The 12,682-nt window shown below is 31.9% G+C and overlaps 1 protein-coding gene across 1 annotated transcript in view; it reads right to left on the bottom strand.

The window, feature by feature from the left end:
* LOC108905752 (elongation of very long chain fatty acids protein AAEL008004-like) overlaps positions 1-12,682 on the bottom strand; it is a 90,160-nt gene that overhangs the window by 62,200 nt on the left and 15,278 nt on the right. The window lies entirely within an intron of this gene.

The raw sequence follows: 12,682 nt of genomic DNA, 5'->3' as shown, positions 1-12,682 counted from the left end.
CGTCGTTACGAGTGTTTACAGTAGTTTTTTTACTAGTTAGTGTCAAAAAGGGCTTGCGTGTATAGTAACTCGGAGCTGATGGATATCGTTTTAATTTATGGTGAAGCAAGACAACATTTTTGTATTATGGTGAAGCATTTGTGTTATGGTGTTGGAGTTTTGTTTTTCGGGTCCCGCTCGAAAGCGGTCACATCAAAAGATTTCGACGTGTTTTGAAACTCAAGTCTGTTTAGTGGAAACTGTCGTTTTGTGTTTCCTATTTAAGTGATCTAACCCAATATCTATGTTGGCGTTTTCTTCTTCCAAAAAACAATATTTTAATCATTAATGAATTATAGCTATTAAAAAATATATATGTGTACGGTTAAGGTGTTTACTTCGCTAACTAACTAATCAAGTAAACACTTTAACCGTACATATACACTTACTTTTTTCCAAGGACTTCAGTATAAACCAGCCATAACTAAGAATAAAAAATCTTCTCTAAACACGTTGGTTGGTTATTGGAAAAATCTGTTCAGACTTCCTCGCGACAACCAGTGGAAAAGGACCGAAAACAAAAACAAAACTCGAACAAAATGTAGCTCGCTTGATGGAAACAAGAGTTTTGGGTTTGTTTCAATTTTGTTTTTGTTTTTCAGGTTCTAGAAAACACGAACAGGACATAAACTGAACTGTCCGCTTAGTGGAAAACCGCCATAAGACGGACCCAAATGTGTTTACACGTCCGTGGATAAAATTTTGAACAGTTGTTGTAACATCAGGTAGGTTAAATTTTATTACTTAAACCCACAAATTAATTTTATTAATTAATAACAATAACGGAAAAAGCAGTTGAATTTGCTGATATAAAATAGGTGCTATAAAATCCTATTTATTTCTTTCCTTGCCAAAGTTTTTGTCCGTTTCTATCACACTTTGCCGCCATGCCGGTCGCATTGTGCGAGGTCAAGTTTTACAGTGGATTAGTTTCCAGTGCCGTGCAGAAGTGTATTTTTAAATCATTTTCAAACTGCCCTTTTTCATTTTTTCTTTACAAAATTATATTTGTAAGTCTCGTGTACGCCCAAAAATTTTTTTTGGATAAGTTCTGAATAACCCTGTATTATTTATATAACTGACTTTTTCGATAATTTTTAAATCCCTGAGTACACAACTTTAGCGTAAATAATGAAATAAAATTGAATTACTTAAAGCACGTAACTAATAGTCACCAAATGTTAAATACCTATTGCAAAACAGATAATAAAAAAATCTTTTTGTACACCACAATACACCAACACATACTGCGGCGTTTTATAGTTAGTAGTCTCAAAAACACCTAGAGCCTATAAAAATTGTCTAAAATGGATTTTTTTATATTTTTTTTTTGTGATTTCCTAAGAAATCTTTCACGAGTTTTTTGAGGAAGATTACTCTAAATTTATTAAAGGTTAAGCTAGGTTTTTTAATGCATTTGGTGTAATTTTTACATGCCAATGAATAGTTGGTTGAAATTGAAATTAGAATACTTTAAGAAAAAAAACTGATAAATTTAGATGAGGCTAGGTTTGTAAATGTTATTTTTTATTAATGCTCACCTTAGAAATCTAGAATTAATCTTTTCATGGAAATAAATTTATCAAATAATTTTGTTTTTAGTATTGTACTAGGTTTTGAGCTTAAGAAACTCTTTTATTTTTTTAAAATTAGGTTATGTTAGATTTGGTGTTCTTGAAATAAAATTCACATACTATTTGCAATGATAAATTATTAATAATTTACTTTTATTCGCATATCAACAAATATTATTGAATGTTATTACGATAATACTTTATAACTTGTTTTTAGGTTATGTTAGGTTAGGTTGGGTTAGATTATGTGAATTTAAATTTATTTCAAAACCCGTAAATTTTACGTATAAATCAATTGTCATGGCTTTATTTTTTTATTGTTTATAATATTGATATGTTATCAATTTCTATAAATTTAGAGTAATTTTTCTCTAAAAAGCTAGTGACGGATCTTTTAGGAACTCCTTAAAAAAATATTTAAAAAAAATGTTTACTTCATTTTTATAATCGCTATTGCCTTGAAGCTATATACTATGATATACAGGGTGATTCAGAACTTTTCTAAAAAAAATTCTGGATGTACAGGGGACCCTTACAAATACAATTTTGTAAAGAAAAAATCAAAAAGGTCAGTTCGAAATTGATTTAAAAATACACTTCTGCACGGCACTGGAAACTGGTCCACTGTAAAACCTGACCTCGCACAATGCGACCGGTATGGCGGCCTGATAAAAACGGACAAAAACTTTCGCAAGGAAAGAAATATGTAAATAGAATTTTATCGCACCTATTTTATATCGGCAAATTCAAATGCTTTTGCCTTTATTAATTATTAATAAAATTAATTTGTGTTTTTAAATAATAAAATCATTTGACATACCCGATGCTGCAACAGCAATTGTTCAAAATTTGATCCACTCACGTGTAAACACATTTGGGTCCGTCTTACTCACTTTCTACGAACTAACACAAATGATGTCTTGCTTCACCATAACACAAATACTTCACCATAATACAAATGTTGTCTTGCTTCACCATAAATTAAAACGATATCCATCAACTCTGAGTTGCTCTATATGCAAGCCATTTTTGATACTAACTACTAAAAAACTGATGTAAATACCACAGATAACAGGTAAAAACTACCGCAACGACGGATTTCAGTATTAGGAGTCACATGGTTCTCCATGCGTATTGCGAATGGCGCTAGAGACTACAGTTGTCCAGCAGTGGTTTAATGTGCTATAACTTCAATAATTTTTTTCTCAGAAACTATAAGAATTTTACAAAAATTTTTTTTACAATATTGACTATTTCTCATGCCGCATCTTTCCCAAATTTTTTTGGATAAGTTGTGAATCACCTTGTATATTAATTAATTAATTAATTAATTAAAAGAGATAGTTTTGTAAATTGAAATTTTTTACTCGTTATGTGAAAAACTTCCAACTCCACTAAACAACTGCGTATAACTCTGCCATTTATGCATTTATTAGTACTTAAACGATATCTGTAAAAATGCGTTGCTAATTGCCAGATAATCAACATTTAATACAATATAACAAAAACAACAGAACTGACACAAAATATGTAAATTTATTATTTATTTATCACATTACTAAATAAAATGTTGATTGCAATAAATCTACTTAAAAATGCTGTATAAAAAAGAAATAAATACAAAATGTATTTAATAGTGGTAATGAAGAAAAAATTATTATTGGCTCTACCAAATTTTATTTATCTTAATTAAATCCTTATCTCGGTGAATGTGTCCTAATTTGTTATACTTGTTCCGTGAATAAAGCGACCGTCACCAGTACTGAGTATCATAAAACAATTGATCCTCTCGAGAGAGGTATTTTGCTATGTTACTCATATATAGGGGACGACGGGGCAAAGCCGCACAGGGAGACAAGTGAAATTAATATATGGCCATCTATAAATAAGTAGTAAAATCATTTATAGATGCGGGTTTTATTCGCAACGAAAATTTTACATTAAAAAAAAGTCGCCACTTTTATGTTAACATAAATCGTGTACAACTAGCGTTACCAGATCTATTTCATGACTGACCCGGAGACATGACCGGTTTGTATAACTGACGTAACCTTAAAAAAAAGGCACAATCAGGAAATCTGAGAGACGTAAACTGTTTGGGTGCCTCAAAAGTAACGACGGATTTGAATTGTGAACCATTTTTATTCCGAAGAAATGGCTGCATTGTGCAGGGTCTCATTTTGTAGTAAACACATTACGGTTAGACAAAATGGAGCAGTATACGACGGATGAGGGAGTGAAGATTGTGAAAATTAATTACAAAAAGAACAAACCAATCACCCCACCAGCGTAAAATCCACACCACGCTTTCACTCTTTGGGTATACAGTTCTTGAAGACCCCAGGATTATTAAGGTAATTTTCTTAGCAAAATTGATTCTCTATTAGTTGAATCTTGAATGGATGCAGATCTTTTGTTAAAATCCACTGCATTGTACTTTTTGAAATGTTTAATTGCAGTGATCGACGGCGCATTGAGGTTACGAGAATTTCCGCCACTATCATTCAGCATAGCAATGTTTTCAGCTGAACGTCCAGTACAAGGGCGTGCTGTTTTTTATTGTCTGCAACATGTTTGTTCAAATTTGACAATTGATCTTTTCACAGTACCTTTTATCGAAAAATCCACGTAATTTGCGCACAGTCTCAGTTACACACTCTCCGTACTTCACAACCTTCACACGCGTATCCGCCGTATAGCGCTCCATTTTGTCTAATAGCAACGTGTTTACTACAACATGTGACAATGCTGCCAACATTTCGTAATGAAAATGGTAGGTACACAATTCAAATCCTGCGTTACTTTTGCTACACCTTTTACTTGAATCATACACAGATTATCCCGAAAAAAAAATTAGAATGGTTTATTTGCAATAGACTTGTGCTCTGAATTTTACATTTCAATGTTATGTTTTCAGATGATTCACTAAATACAGCAGGGGTGGTTTTGCCTAAAGGGTAGGGACAATACTGAATATATTATTTTAATATCAGCAATACTTTTATGTTATACTTTGCATTTACAAAAATATTGTTTTTAGTTTTAATAAATGAAACTATATATAATATTCATGTTTATTTCATCTTTACTTAAAAACTGCAAATATGTTATTTGAACTTTGAAATGTGTGCCCCATCGTTCCCTATCAACGAATGTCATAGTAATCACTTTATCTCGTTCATCTCATTTTGAATCCAGAAAATATATGAGAATGAAGGATGTACTGATGTGTCAGAAATGTAAACACGAGATCATATCTCAAAATAATTAATCAAAACTACCTATGAATCACTACTACTTACTAGTTATACCTTGTATGTATATATTATTTGAGTGTTCCCAAAATATCCTATTTAGAGTGAACTGATGGTTAATACGAACTTAACACTTAATATACTAATTTATTTTATACAGTCTGGTATAATTCGAGTTAAGGGATGGTTGAGGTCTAAGTCGATTCCGAATGACGTCTAGAAAAATGTGCATATAATCGTATTCGCACAGAAACAATTGCAAAAGTTATAAACAAATAAATATTAAAAACAAAAGGGGTTCGGTTTTTGCAAATAACTCGAAAAAATATAAACGTTAGCGTCAATTTAAAAAGATCTTAAAAGAAGAGGAAATTTCCAATAAAAATGTCCGAGCTCTCGAATCTCTATCATCGTTATTTATAATTTTAATTTTATGTTGAAAATAGGGCTTTTAGCGCCGATAGCAATGCACGTACGGCGCCGCAAAACCGACCGTAAGACAAAAAAGTCGTGGAGACCTTTTGAAAACTAACGAAATCACCTTACTGCGATATCTTAAATAGTTATAATTCATTAGTTTATTTTCTTAATTAACAAAAAATTAAAAAATAATAAAAGTGGTCAAAATAATGTTTCTTTTTTTAATTAAAATTTTGTCATTCTAAAAAAAAACGCCTAAACTAAAAAATGGCATGACACAAATCCCATTATTTTCATCTGCGTTAAACTACTTTTTTGTAACACCTTATACAGGGTGTCCCGTTCATGTTTCAAAAAAACTTGTGTGCAAGTTCCTCATGGAAAAATAATAGGGGTAGTTCATTTTTCTCGAAAATGGTACATACTATCGAATTTCGACAAGTATACCTTTTTTTGTAGTATCCTTTAGAGTTTACAGAACCGTTTAGAAATGTAATAAATTTTGACTTTTAACATATTTTTTCTTCGATTATACCCCTATCGGCGACACTGCTTTTCAGAAAGAAACCGTTTGCATATTATTATTAACGCACAGTTGATGTTTACTCGTGTACAAATTTTTTCATTTTTATCTTTAGCCGATTTAAAGATAATTAAGGAAAGCCATTTGGAAAGTAACAACTTCAACACACTGTATCTCGAAAACAGAGCGTCTAAGAAAAAAACATGAACGCGACACCCTGTATATTAATTATTTATTAAAGGAATATATTTTGCCTATACAGGGTGGTCCGAATTTTATCCAGGAAACTTCGAAGGTAGATAGATCTCTTTAAAATAATATGTGTTTGCCTTATAAACATAGGTCTAGGTTTTAGAGATACAGTTGAAGTTGTCAAAAAAAATTGATTTTTTGTTTATATCTCCGGAATCTATTAACCGATCTCAATAAAATTTGGTATATATAATGTATGATAGTAGGCCTTATGTTCCCTGAAATATGAGCTTTAAAGATTCAACCAGTGGTGTACAACTGGACAGGGGTCACCTCCTTTTTTACAAAAAAAAAAAACCTACGCCACTGCATTTTTTACATGTCATTGCAAATGATTTATATTTTGCAAAAAATACGTAAAAAAGGTGACTAATTTTTTCCCTAAGATTCGCCGTTCTCAAGTTATACCAATACAATCCCCTTGTGGCAGACACTTCAACGATAATATTACAAGAATATTTTTTTGTTTAAAACCTTGTGGCAGACACTTCTAACGATAATATTACAAGAATATTCTTTTATGTTTAAAAGTAAGTACAATTTGTAAGCACATCACCAAAATTATACTCCTTTCTACACCACCTGTGAGGTAGTGTGATATAAAAAAAAAGCATTTTTTTTTAAACCTCAACACCCTGTATCTCTAAAACGGAGCCGTTCCAGACCTATGTTTATAAGGCAAACACATATTATTTTATAAAGATCTATCTACCCTCGAAGTTTCCTGCATAAAATTCGGACCACCCTGTATATTTTTTCACCGTTTAGTCTTTTAAACCCAAAATGTTATTTTCGTCTCAACACGAAAAAAGAGGTTGTGATTTTCACACGGAATCTTAACTAAAACATGAAACTCTCTAAATTTGCATGAAACTTCTTATGAACGAACTTACTTTCAGCGAAATGTTTTTCGTACATACCTAAAAATACCTAAAATTAATCTTATATTATAGATGGTTTGCAAATTTGTTTACGATAAATTGATATAGTTGTAATAGAGCTTATAATGGCAATAAAACTTAATGCTTGACCAACAATTAGTATGTATTTTCCGAAATAGATTTATCAAAAATTCTTTTTGTGGTAGCATTTAATTTTATACAAATAACTGGTGTTTTTAAATAAACACCTGTTGAAAAATAACCACATATTTTCGATTGCTACAGATTTTATTCGACTGGAATCGCGATTTTTTATAATTTAGAAAAATGAAAAGTAGGTAAATTACTTCCAGTCCAAACAAAAAGCTAGAGAAAATACATTTCAGTGGCATTTTAACCAGAACCATTTAATATAAATAAAGTTCCAAAACACTTGCGAGGCCCAGACTTGATTTTAAAGAAATTACAACCTTTGTTGTTAACAAAAATATTTTCACTTTCAAATATCTCGTCAATCAGTGATTTTTCGAAAAATTTCTTTGTTTCATAATGCCATCTATACCGTTTTGGAAAGTAATTTCATTTGTCGTCATATTAAAGTAATTGGTTTGCATTCCACAACATTTTTTACATAAATCATAAACATCCGTTTTGGTTTGCGAGACATCGTGTTGGTGTGATTTGAAGGACACACCCTGTAAATATCGTTTTTAGTCTAAACAACGCCAGTAAACCACGTTTATGTATGCTATTAATTTAGTTTTCATTTGTAATGATGCAAAGCATTTCACTAGGAACACTTTACATGTTGAATAATAATAAATGTTTCAATATCCTTAGGCAACTATTGCACCTCGGTCAACATTACAGAAGAAGCATTTCAATTGCCAATTTTCCTGGCCTTATAAGTTTCCGTGCGAGCTTCAGCAAATTTTGATGGGATTTTGTAACATTATGTGTACCCACTAACATACATACGAACGTCAAGGCTAAACGAGATTGTGATATAAATAGTATCTCGGTTTTATAGACAGTATTATGTGAACTAATTTCATAAGTATCCATCTTGATACTGTTCAACAATCTCATAGTTTATGTGATAAAATTTAATCAACTAATTCACTATTCTGAATTTAATAATTACATTTCTACCCCGTTTCATCGAATTTTTTCAAAATAAATATTGAAATCGAGAAATGAGGAATTCTGTCATGTTCCTAAGCAAGCAGGGCCAACAATAGCCAATAATATACATTTAAATGTAAATCTAAAATATACCAGATTTAATGACTTCAGTCACGAATCTTCTGCCTATCGAAACTGTAAGATCGGACTGTATTTTTTTACAACTACTAAAACATCGTTCTAATTTTCAAAATGGCCGATAATTCGAAATATTTTGTACCCCTCCTTTGCGAAAAACGATCGAAAATTAAAAAGAATGACGAAATAACATATTTTAGGCAAATCTTTTCAAAAAATATTAGACGACCCTATTGTAAAATAAATAAAATGGAAAATTTTTTCTAATAAAACATCAAGAATGGAAAAAAATTACAAACTCTTCAAATTTGAATAGATAATTGGAAGTTTGCATAAAAAGTGTGTACTGTTTTGTTACTGAGACTACTATTCCGTAATGTTAAAGTGAACTGTACAGAATAATTCACATAATATACTACCGCGTTAACATTTTTACGTTTTTCGAAAAAATGGTGCAAATCAAATTTAGGATTTTTTTGCGATTTCAAACAATTATTTTATTAATTTTTTTAATAGAATACCCTATATGCCATTATTTGAATTCCTTTCTTATCAGTCAATATCGTAAAATTTGTTTTGTAAAATCCTTTTAGTTTCCTAGCAAAAAATTATTGAAGTTGTAGTATTTACAACTCTTACATCGCTGGGCTACTGTAGTCTCTAGTGTCAATCGCGTTGTGCGTTGTACGCAATGCGCTCTATCTCCACGTGGCCCCAGGCTATTGCGAATACTAAAATCCGATTTCAGTATTAACATTTTTGTGATAGTGTTTACATTAGTTTTTCAAGTGTCACAAAATGGCTTACGCTAGGGCTTACCTGTATAGCATCTCGGAATTGACGGATATCGTTTTAATTTATGGTGAAGCTAGACACCATTTGTGTTATTATATTATTATTATTATAAAACACCTTTTATAGTATCGTATTTTTTCTTAATAAAATATAGTAGTATATGTTTAGTGAGTTTAATAGCGGAAAATCATAAATAGCAATCTTGACATTATCCATTGTAAAGAGTCAGTACCAAAATAGTGCGCAAACTGCAAAGCAAATATTCCTTTTAAAAAACCAAAATTTAATTTACTTATTTGGAGTGCAAGTCAATTTTTTTTAATATCCCATGGAAATACAGAAGATAATTTTCTAAAACATTGGTTTGAACAACGAAATAAAAACGGGTAACAGTGCAGGCGAAAAATTACAAAGAAAACGGCAGAAAAAATGTGAAAATAATAATATATTACAATGCACATTATATTATAACGAACAAACTAGATTTAATTAAAAGGTGTTTCATTTTCGGTGTGCCAAACGCAAACACAAGTGATAAAGTAATTTTGATCAAAAAAGTGCATATCGATATGTGTCCGAAAAAGCCCCCTTTAGCGCTACGCCCCTTTAAAAGGTTCCATTTATTATTAGGAATTACTTTATCTAAACCACATTGACACATTGTTTTTAGGGGCATCCCTACGGGGGGCAAGCCAAGATTCAAAATTCGTAACTTTTTTTATTTGTCAAATTCGTACTTAATTCTTTTTTAGAAAATAGAAATCCTTGACCATTTCTACAAAAAAAAATATTTGTTTCATCTAGGGAAAATAGACATAAGAAGTTAAAATCGGATTTTTCTGGAAAACCGTTGCAGATATCGTAATGAAACAAATATATCTTTGCACAATTGCGACAATTTCTGTGGATTAGATTATGAAGGAGAGTAGTGCATTATATTAAAGTTTGATATTTTTAAGTCTCATAAGAACGTGTAGTTACTATACTGAGGTTAAAATTCAGTTTGCGGTAAAGTAACAGATTCTAAAACCGGCTCCAGGTGATGCGGCTACTCGCCAAACATTTGTAAAGCATAAGCCAAGTTGCACCACATCGAAACGTTCTATACACGATATGTTTACTTGAGGTGTTGAAAGTAGTGTTCGTAGATTCGAGCTAATTCGTTATCACACACCAAGTAACATTCACTTCTTAAATAGTCCAAATGGTGTGTTGTTTGTAAAGCTCTGGTAAAAATGTATTTAGCACGTGAATATGTTTTCGAGTGTATTGATATACACCATCGACACGATGAGGCATTTGTTTACGTTTGGTATGTTCGCATTCTCAGTCAGTCGTTTACAATTATTATTATTCCCATACACCTCCATCCCATTTTGCACATGCTCGTTAGTCTGGACATTGTAAAATAGAAGTCAAATATATAACCAATATGTCTCCATTACTAAATGAAGGGAAAAGAACAACATACGAGGATTTTACTTGTATTTTCTATTGACAGATGGCACACAATACTTTTACTTTTACACTTTAAATTGCCAATTAAATAATAATTTGATACAAAGATTTAAAAAATACGGATGAAGTTTTTTCCACATTATTTCATTTTAAGTAGTATTTGAAAATGTAGAGAAAGCCCCATTTTCTCCGATTTTCTCCTATAATCAAAACGATAGAAACTTCGTATGCAGAAAAAGTTACTTTAGTCGATGTACATCTGTTAATCTACTTCATAATGAATACATAAACCCCTTTGTTGTGGTAACACAAATAATACGTCGACACTTCCGATCATTAATAACATATAATCGTAATCAAACAATACACAAACTGCGTTTACATGTTGAAAGAACATCAATAACAATAAGAGTTTTGACTATTCTCTGTACAATACTTAATGAGAGGCTGGTGGCAAATGCCTTACTTCTGCGTTTTTCATACTGCTCGAGCTTTCGTAACCCAATACTATAAACTATTTTGTCTATCAATACATTCATACGACCGAATAAGTGTAATTACATATTAGGCGCGAAAGTGCAAAAACGCTTAAACTAGCGGCGGCGCCCTTGAAAACCGCCAGCAGTGTAATCTCAATGCCCAAGGACATATTATGTGCCCGCCTGCAGCTGCGATCGGCGGCAAACTGTAGCCCGCGCCTTGTCGACGGGAAAGCGATTTGCGTTTTGCGGTTTGGGCAGAGGAAACATACACAAACTAATGGCTGATGACAAATTGTCTACTGAACCGCTGCGGTTTGCGATTTGCAGTTCAGTGTGTTTCGTGATTTTGACAAGGACTCTGCGGAATCATGTCCACAGAAGTTCATCGAATGATGCAATTGACATGCGATAGTACTTAAAAAATTTATTGGGGTGCTTTCTAATGTTTTCAAAAAATTTAGGGCATTTCCTCGAACATACATTGTTATACGGGCGCACTGCATATCTGCGAATTCGTGGTTCTTTCTCTTTCAACAGGCCTTCAGCTTCAGCAGCACAAGTAGTTACTATATTAACAAAATGTGCTACCTCCATGCTACAAAGCTAAACCACAACTGAATAACTGATGACAAAAGGAGAATGTGACCCTCCAGGTCCCATCCCCCTGCCGCGCCGCGCCGCCGAGCGATTGCGCAATGCGCAGTATGTCATCAGACAGAAAAGCGGTTTTCATTTCCGCCGCTTTTGGCGTTTAGCGGTTTCCCGCCTAATATGTCATTACACTAACTTTGATGACCTCATTACAATTCCTTGGTCAGCAGAATCCCTTACAGTTGTCTATTAATCTACACACATAAACGAACAAAAATAACACTGTGTTCGATTGCAATTCTAAATACTTTTCAAACTTCATCAAATGGGGTTTATAGGTTTAATCTCTAGTTTAATATTGTGTCATAATTATATCTATAGTAGGATCATATTCGATGCAAAGTAATAAGTCATTGCCTGTCGTCTCAACACTTTTTAAAGGGGTTTTGGAAATTGAATAATTTCTTTATGCATTATGGATTAATAGTTATATATTTATGAAGAACAAAATGAAAAACAAAGGCATCACCTTCGCACATTGGACGGCAGCGAGGGGGAAACCACCTTAGAATTAGGTGTACAAATCAGTGGTATTATTGGAATTATTTTTAGAATTTTGTAATTATTTAGAAATTAATCGGTATTATTAGAATTAATATAGAATTAATCCATATTATTATAATTAATTTAGTATTATTGTAGAAATATTGGAAGTAGCTTAGAATTAAAACGAATATTGAATCATTTCACATCTAAACAGATTCATTATAGGATTCATGCTAGTTGTACTATTGATGAGTGGACGAACCCGCCCTGTTATAAGCGGAAAGAGACTTATAAGAGCGGTAAAACAATGCCGAAAACAGCCTAAAGTTCCCATCAATATTTAATAATAATATTTTAAGTAATCTCAGCCAAGAAATGATTTTTCCACGGGAAGAAAAAACGTCCAAATTCCTCTAGAAAAGTAGTAAACTGGAAAAAATATAGATGTTTATGAAAACATATAGGTTGTGTTTTAATAGACTGTAATGAGGAATGAAATTTTCTTTCTTCGTTTTAAAATAAAGATTTTTAATTTTTAATTAACGTCTTACAAGGAGTGACTTTTATAATAATAATAATATTGACAAGACAAAAAACAAAACTC

This window comes from Anoplophora glabripennis, unplaced genomic scaffold (genome assembly GCF_000390285.2).
Source record: "Anoplophora glabripennis isolate ALB-LARVAE unplaced genomic scaffold, Agla_2.0 scaffold181, whole genome shotgun sequence".
Lineage (NCBI taxonomy): Eukaryota > Metazoa > Arthropoda > Insecta > Coleoptera > Cerambycidae > Anoplophora > Anoplophora glabripennis.
The sequence above is the reverse complement of the archived record's forward strand: the minus strand, read 5'-3'. Positions and strand labels throughout refer to the sequence as shown.